Here is an 8,092-nt window from a genome sequence, read left to right as displayed (position 1 = left end):
AATAGAGTAAAATAAATATTTACATAATATAATATATATATGTATATATATATTTACATTATGTTGATTTCCATAGCATTACTTATAGCTATTTTTATTTTTTATTTGTGTTGTTTTTTGTCTACATTATTGTATTGTACTGTATTTGCCTTCTATCCTCACAGTTCCTGCTTGTCCAATAGAATGATACATTTCTTACTTGTTTCAAACCTCATGTCACGCATTAGTTCAATCTACAATCCTGAAAACTGCAATGATTTACACAAATAAATAGAAGGCCTATAACAAGTAGGCTACATGGGCATAATTACACAAAATAATCACAAGAAGACCATCCATGAGGTATAATAGCCCCAGAATAAAATACAGTTTATCCAGAGCTTGGGTTACGTTAGATCTTGTCACTGAAGTCCTGGGTGTCGACTGATGGCTGTTCTTGGTCGGCTGCAGCACACACCAACTTGCTCTTGACCTTCTTATTGGAGCTGATGATGAAGAAGGGACTGAGAGAGGCATAACAGGAGGAGAAGAAGACTCTTTTGTCAGCCACCATTGGAGACAACTTAGCTACCGTCGGCATGTAAATCCAGATGACATTGTCTATGCCAAAGAATACAACATACAGGGGGAAGGCAGGCATGGTGCCATTGTGCGGGCAATAGAGAAAAATGTAGCTGTGATGCATACATCCATGTTGAGGAGCCACAGCCGTGTGAAGGTGGGCACGATGAGGCTGGGAAGACTTGCCTTAAGCCTGGACAAATGGGGTCCACCTGCAGGGGCGATGGTCACTGCCTGGAACACACTGAGCATACAAGTGATGCATGCTGACAGTGCCCGGGTGATGCGGTAGGGGTAGATGACCACCTTGCAGCCCGGGTCATTCAGCAGGTCACACACAGTCATGGTCTGGGGAGCATCATCAGGTCAACGAAGGCTAGGTGGCAGAGAATCATGTCCAAAGGCTGGAGTCAGTGCTCAGAGCAGACAATCTGGATGTAAGCCAGCAGCACCAGAGTGTTCCCCAAGATCCCTAACCCTGTCTGCAGCAGGAAGGACACCCCTTTGATGGTGACACACAGATCCAACATGATACCTAACTTGGGTACCTTGCTGAAGAATAGAGACAGAAAATGAAGTTTCTTAAACAGAGCTATGCATACACCAACTGTGAACAAATGGTCCCTATTACACTCTCTAAATTATTGGACAATGATTGCAGAAAGCATATCCTTACCTACAACTATTGATAAATAAACATGAACACAGTATTGGTCATTCAGTGTGGTTAATTACATTTACATTTACATTTACATCATTTAGCAGACGCTCTTATCCAGAGCGACTTACAAATTGGTGCATTCAACTTATGATAGCCAGTGGGACAACCACTTTTTTTTAAATTTTATTTTTATGGGGGGTGGGGGAAGAAGGATTACTTTAAACTATTCCAGGTATTCCTTAAAGAGGTAGGGTTTCAAGTGTCTCCGGAAGATGATCAGTGACTCCGCTGTCCTGGCGTCGTGGGGGAGCTTGTTCCACCATTGGGGTGCCAGAGCAGCGAATAGCTTTGACTGGGCTGAGCGGGAACTGTGCTTCTGTAGAGGTAGGGGAGCTAGCAGGCCAGAGGTGGATGAACGTAGTGCCCTCGTTTGGGTGTAGGGTCTGATCAGAGCCTGAAGGTAAGGAGGTGCTGTTCCCCTCACAGCTCCGTAGGCAAGCACCATGGTCTTGTAGTAGATGCGAGCCTCAACTGGAAGCCAGTGGAGTGTGCGGAGGAGCGGGGTGACATGAGAGAACTTGGGAAGGTTGAACACCAGACGGGCTGCAGCGTTCTGGATAAGTTGAAGGGGTTTAATGGCACAGGCAGGGAGCCCAGCCAACAGCGAGTTGCAGTAATTACCCCTGCAATTTCAATACTCTGTGGGGATTATTAGGGGACAACATTAGAACACTCACCCCACCCCTCCTAAAACTCAATATGTAACCAATAGTAACTACTAGAGCTTTTTCTTTTCAGATGACAGCATTAATGTCAATAATGGCCATATTCTATAGAAACCTCAATAAAAAAATAAAAAAATAATGGTATAACTCAAGAAACAGTCATGTTTTAGGATGGCCCTGTCAATGGGGTAATATCTGTTATTAGAGCACCCATACCCCAGCAGAGGTTTTTGTTATTGTTGATGTAAAAGCAGCTTGATTAAGCTATTTGGAAGTAATTTAACCTCTACGGGATTGGTGTCCCGTATACGGGACGGTTGAGCTAACGTGCGCTAATGTGATTAGCATGACTGTTGTAAGTAACAGCTAACTTTCCAGGACATAGACATGTCTTATATGGGCAGGAAGCTTAAATTCTTGTTAATCTAACTGCACTGTCCAATTTACAGTAGCTATTACAGTGAAAAAATACCATGCTATTGTTTGAGGAGAGTGCACAACAACAAAAAACTTATCACGGCAACTGGTTTGATACATTCACCTCTGAAGGTAAATAATGTACTTACATTCAGTAATCTTGCTCTGATTTGTCATCCTGAGGGTCCCAGAGATAAAATGTAACATAGTTTTGTTTGATAAAATCCATTTTTATATTCAAATGTAGGAATTGGGTTCTACAGTTTGAACCGTTGCTGTCTCTGGCTCCACACCCACCTAGATCTGTGAAAGTTAGTGTACAAGCTAATGATCCATCATGTATGACATTCCTGGAAGTGTGTAAACTTACATTTTGTATTACCATATAATTTTTGTATGTTCTCTATAGTTATGTACATTCAATTGACCAATTCGGCACATTTGGGCAGACTTGATACAAAATAGTCCAGTATTGCAATGCTTCACTGGATCAATCTGAAACTTTGCATGCACTGCTACCATTTAGTGGCCAAAATCTAAATTGCGCCTAAACTCCTATATGATATTGTGGCCTTTCTCTTACATTTCAAAGATGATGGAACAAAAAAATAGAAAATATATGTTTTTTTGTTTGTATTATCTTTTACCAGATCTAATGTGTTATATTCTCCTACATTAATTTATATTTCCACAAACTTCAAAGTGTTTCCTTTCAAATGGTATCAAGAATATGCAAATCCTTGCTTCAGGTCCTGAGTTACAGGCAGTTAGATTTGGGTATGTCATTTTAGTCAAAAATTGAAAAAAAGGGTCAGATCCTTAAGAGGTTCATGCACAGCTGGCCCCTTTCACTGCTCACTTCTGTTATCTCCTGTCCTGGGAGTATGTCGCCCAGGGACACAGCAGCACAGGTAATTATCTAGCAATAACGGATGTTTAGTCTAATTCAGAGCAATGGGAAAGTAGCCTTCTATTTTGATTCCCACTCTTAACACTGCTTTATTCACCTACAAGAACAATCATCCTGTTTCACCAAACCTCTGCTGCACAGTGGGGATTAACAATCCAGACAGTGTACATTTCTAATCCAGTGTTGCTCCATTCTCAAAATATGAATGAAAGATGGTAATGTTGTGGTTTAGCTGTGCTTAAGGCATAACAGTGTATTTTAGACAGCACCCTTAACTATAAGTCAAACTTGGAGTAAAGTCAACCCATGCTGAAGGATCCTCGATAAAGGCTAAGGTGACATTTGAATTTCACTTGCTACTCATTTTCAAACCACTTTGAGATCAATAATCTGAGGTGGTGTTATTTCCCCATGTGAGTATCAATATGTTGACATGAGTAGAGTACTAATTAGAATGCAAGCTCATGCATGTTCTTTTCTAGGGATTCTATCATGTATTCTACATAGTAAGCAGAGGGTTTTTAATATGTTTCCTCCAAAGACCAGACCCGTTTTCTACCCCTTCGAATTACTTTATTGATTTATTTTTCATTGCAATGCCTCAAACAGGTTGTCAAAAACTACAGACGACTGTTGAATATCTAAATAAGTATACTCTCCCAGGAGTGAGACTTACAGGCATAAATAGATATTGTAGTGGAATTCCAGTGTGTTTTTATGGACGAAGGTCTTTGCTTCAGCACTTCTATCTCTGACAGAGGACAGTGAAGCGTGTTTCACATCAATGACATCAAACAAGCTCAAGTCTATCTGACTTGTTATGCATCTCATTGCAAACATCAATCACAAAGTAAAACAGAAACACATTGCTCATATTTTTCAGTTTGGGGTAACTATTTTACTCCAGGTCAGACCTTTTTGAATGGCAAAAATTACACATTTATCTTGTCACATCGTTCTCCATAGGGGGGCACTGTAGCCTTATTGTTAGTCCTTACCTGGACCATAGCAGAAAGCAATTCAAAGGAACCATAGAAATAGAGCAGTAGGCCTAGTCTATGAGTATTGAAAGTGACAGGTTTGGCTGGGAATACATTGAGCATTAGACATAGGGTTTTGTACCCATTCAAATGCTTTCTTTGCATAATAACTGGACATATAGATACTTATTGAGACCTCAATTTCCTTTTATTTGTTGTCATTCTGTCCTCAGTCCTGATGAAATGTTTTGGTGCCATATAGCCACAGCTGGAACAGATGCAGTAATCTGTATTGATCTCAGGTAATTGGAGGGAGATGGAAGAGGAGCATAAAGTCAGTGGACCATGCTAATCACCACCTACAGTTACTGAATCTCTCTGAGAGTATAAGAACACGAGGAAACTCACTAGCCATGGGGACTGTGGTCTGGTTTACAAACAGACTAGTGATCAGACTCCAACATCATAAAGCATACCTCTCAGGTAAGAGAACTGATGCATGCAATGGCCTTCTGAGATGATTGAATATATTAACAAATACTGATTTGACATGTATTTTCATATCCTTTATCTCCTCAACCATGGAATCAGAGGAGGTGGTCTGGGGAATGCTGTACCTGTCCCTCACTGTGGTTGATGTCCCAGGAAACACTTCTGTCATCATGGCATTCCTCCTGGCACTGTACCAGGAGCACCAGCTCCTTCCTGCTGATGCCATCGTGCTGCACCTAGCCTGTGCCAACCTGCTTGTGGTGGGCGTGCGCTGCCTGCTAGAGACCCTGGATACCTTCCCGCAGCCATAGCCTTGTCCCTGGGCTCCCGGAACAACTCGGGCCTCATGCAGCACAGCATTCATTTGTTTGCTTCCCTTCTACGCAGTCCATGCAGGTGAACGGGGCTGTCCAGGTGGGGAGGGACGTGGTGCCTATGGCCCTGATGGCAAGTCTGGTTATCCTTGTGTTTCTGTACCGCCACAGCCAGCAGGTGAAGGGACTCCGCAGCAGCTCTGGGGCCAGTGGTGGGGCAGAGCGGTGGGTGGCTATGGCTGTAGTGATCCTGTACATGCTCCTCTATTGGGTGGATAATGGACTGTGCACATATTATTGTCATCGCTGTATGAAGCACTCAGCCCCTTGCTGATCATAGCCACCAACAGGAAGATGAACAGCAGGCTGAGGTGTGTGGTGCAGGAGAGGCCCGTTCAGGACAGTGCCACTACACCATCTACTGTGTGAGTTAGGGACATTATTGTGGTCAGATATGGTTACAAAGATGAGGAATGTTGATTATTAATGAATTATGTTGCTATTAGAATATGGATTATAAAACATACAGAGCTAACATTGTACAATGTGAAATGCATGGCAAAGGTATCTTGAACTCATGTATTTTTTTCCCATTTAATATTCTTCAGCATATAACATTATTGTTTGAGCTGTTTTGATAATTATGTGGCAAAGTTGGTGGCAAGCTTGGATTTACAGAACTGGACGGTCATGAAACCAATATATTGCTAGAAATTAACATGTCTAGAAAATAAAAAAGAAGCATCAAGCAGAGTTTGAGCCTTTTTTGTCACACAGTCCTATTAGTGAAATTGCCGTGATATTAATCATTCCAGATTTATCTTGTTATCGTTTTGTTTGTTCATTCATTATACTCCTTCAACTTAATTGGGTGGAAGAATTATAACTGGATGACTAACAGCACACTATAGCTGTCAAATGACTTCCAGCAGTCTCTTTCATTGCAATTAACGCTTTGAATAGGGTCTGCAAAATGTCCCATTGCTAATGAAGATAGTTAATTGCCCCACAGAGACCCAGGTACCGTCTCATGGGAAAACCAGCTCTCTTTAGAAGAAGAATTATACATTTACTATCTGAATAGAAATATGTGATGGAAATGTGAGAGGGATGGTTTTCAATTATAGGCCAAATACTAAAGACGAAACTGCTAAGATAAAAGTATCCGATTGGTTGATATTATACATGTAGACATTTGCATCTACTTAGGTGAAGCCATGTCAAGTTAGATGAAGTTGCTTAAGGAAAGATAAGCCCTTGATTAAATTATTCACTAGGGGTGATATAACCATTTGCATGTAGTTGTATTCTACCTCAGGAAAGCCAGGGCTGAGTAAAAGGGACTAGGAGGGGTGGGGTTAAGGGTGTCTGAATGACAACTTGTGATTTTCACAACCAATATATTGGTTTTCATGATTTATGTACAAAGAGTGAGTCATTAGTCATCATATGGCAATTACTACAAAAAATGTTAGTATTCTTAAAGGGCTTTGTATTATGTGCCTGGACACATATATTTTCATTTTAGATGCAACTTGTTTTTTAGATGCATTATATCAGTAGAGGTACTGTATTTATTTATTTGTTTTATTTATTTCACCTTTATTTAACCAGGTAAGCCAGTTGAGAAAAAGTTCTAATTTACAACTACGACCTGGCCAAGATAAAGCAAAGCAGTGCGATAAAAACAACAACAACACAGAGTTACACATGGGATAAAACAAAACATACAGTCAATAACACAATAGAAAATATATATACAGTGTGTGCAAATGTAGTAAGTTATGGAGGTAAAGCAATAAATAGGCCATAGTGCAAAATAATAACAATTTAGTATTAACACTGGAGTGATAGATGTGCAGAAGAAGATGTGCAAATAGAGATACTGGGGTGCAAATGAGCAAAATAAATAACAATATGGGGATGAGGTAGTTGGGTGGGCTAATTACAGATGGACTGTCTACAGGTGCAGTGATCGGTAAGGTGCTCTGACAACTGATGCTTAAAGTTAGTGAGGGAGATAAGCGTCTCCAGCTTCAGAGATTTTTGCAGTTTGTTCCAGTCATTTGCAGCAGAGAGCTGGAAGGAATGGCGACCAAAGGAGGTGTTGGCTTTGGGGATGACCAGTGAGATATACCTGCTGGAGCGCATACTACGGGTGGGTGTTGCTATGGTGACCAATAAGCTAAGATAAGGCGGGGATTTGCCTAGCAGTGATTTATAGATGACCTGGAGCCAGTGGGTTTGGCGACGAATATGTAGTGAGGGTCAGCCAATGAGAGCGTACAGGTCACAATGGTGGGTAGTACATGGGGCTTTGGTGACAAAACGGATGGCACTGTGATATACTACTTCCAATTTGCTGAGTAGAGTGTTGGAGGCTATTTTGTATGGCAGGTCATAGGTCACAGAAATGGTAAACAGAATGCATTTAGTAACACTCTATTCATGTTTGCACCTCTCTGTCAGGCTTGGATTATTTTCTGATCTATGTAAAAAATGCTCCTAATGTTTTTTCATCTGTAGGAATATACAGTATGTCTGCAGTACAATGCTAAAAACAATGCTAAATTCATCTAAGTTACTGATTCGAGTCCATAGTCACAGAGTAGAGAATCCAATTCTCCAATCTTTTCTATTGACGATAAACTCCATGTTTCTTACTCTTCACACCACTGAAATCTGAATGGTTCATGACACAGACTCCGGTGGAATGAAGGATAGAATGCATGGCTAATTCCAGTCAGCTTATGAGTCTTTTCGTTTGCCCCAATTCATAGCTGAGTACTCCTTGGAACCTTATCAGAAAACAAATCACAAAATGAGTCAAAATGGAACATAAAACACTGAGGAAACACTGAGGAGGGAAGAATTACATAATTATAGAGGGTGCAAGAGCCAGTTCACTCCATGTATCTGTGTATTGTGCGTGTGTAAAGGGTGTGCCAGCCTCTCCCTGCACAAGATGAGACCTGCTTCTGTTCTGTTCCATTCCTCCAGTGTGTTCCAGGCCCTGGTGAATGCCTTAGCCC

General features: G+C 41.1%; 1 pseudogene across 1 annotated transcript; it reads right to left on the bottom strand.

Moving 5' to 3' along the window:
- Window positions 1–391: 391 nt before the first annotated feature.
- On the bottom strand, window positions 392–1,091 carry LOC311133975 (olfactory receptor class A-like protein 1; annotated as a pseudogene). Its single transcript has one exon. The product of its transcript is annotated as an olfactory receptor class A-like protein 1 (transcript).
- Window positions 1,092–8,092: the final 7,001 nt, after the last annotated feature.

The sequence above is a fragment of the Coregonus lavaretus genome, assembly GCF_964263955.1.
Source record: "Coregonus lavaretus genome assembly, chromosome: 8".
Classification (NCBI taxonomy): Eukaryota; Metazoa; Chordata; class Actinopteri; order Salmoniformes; family Salmonidae; genus Coregonus; species Coregonus lavaretus.
The sequence above is the reverse complement of the archived record's forward strand: the minus strand, read 5'-3'. Positions and strand labels throughout refer to the sequence as shown.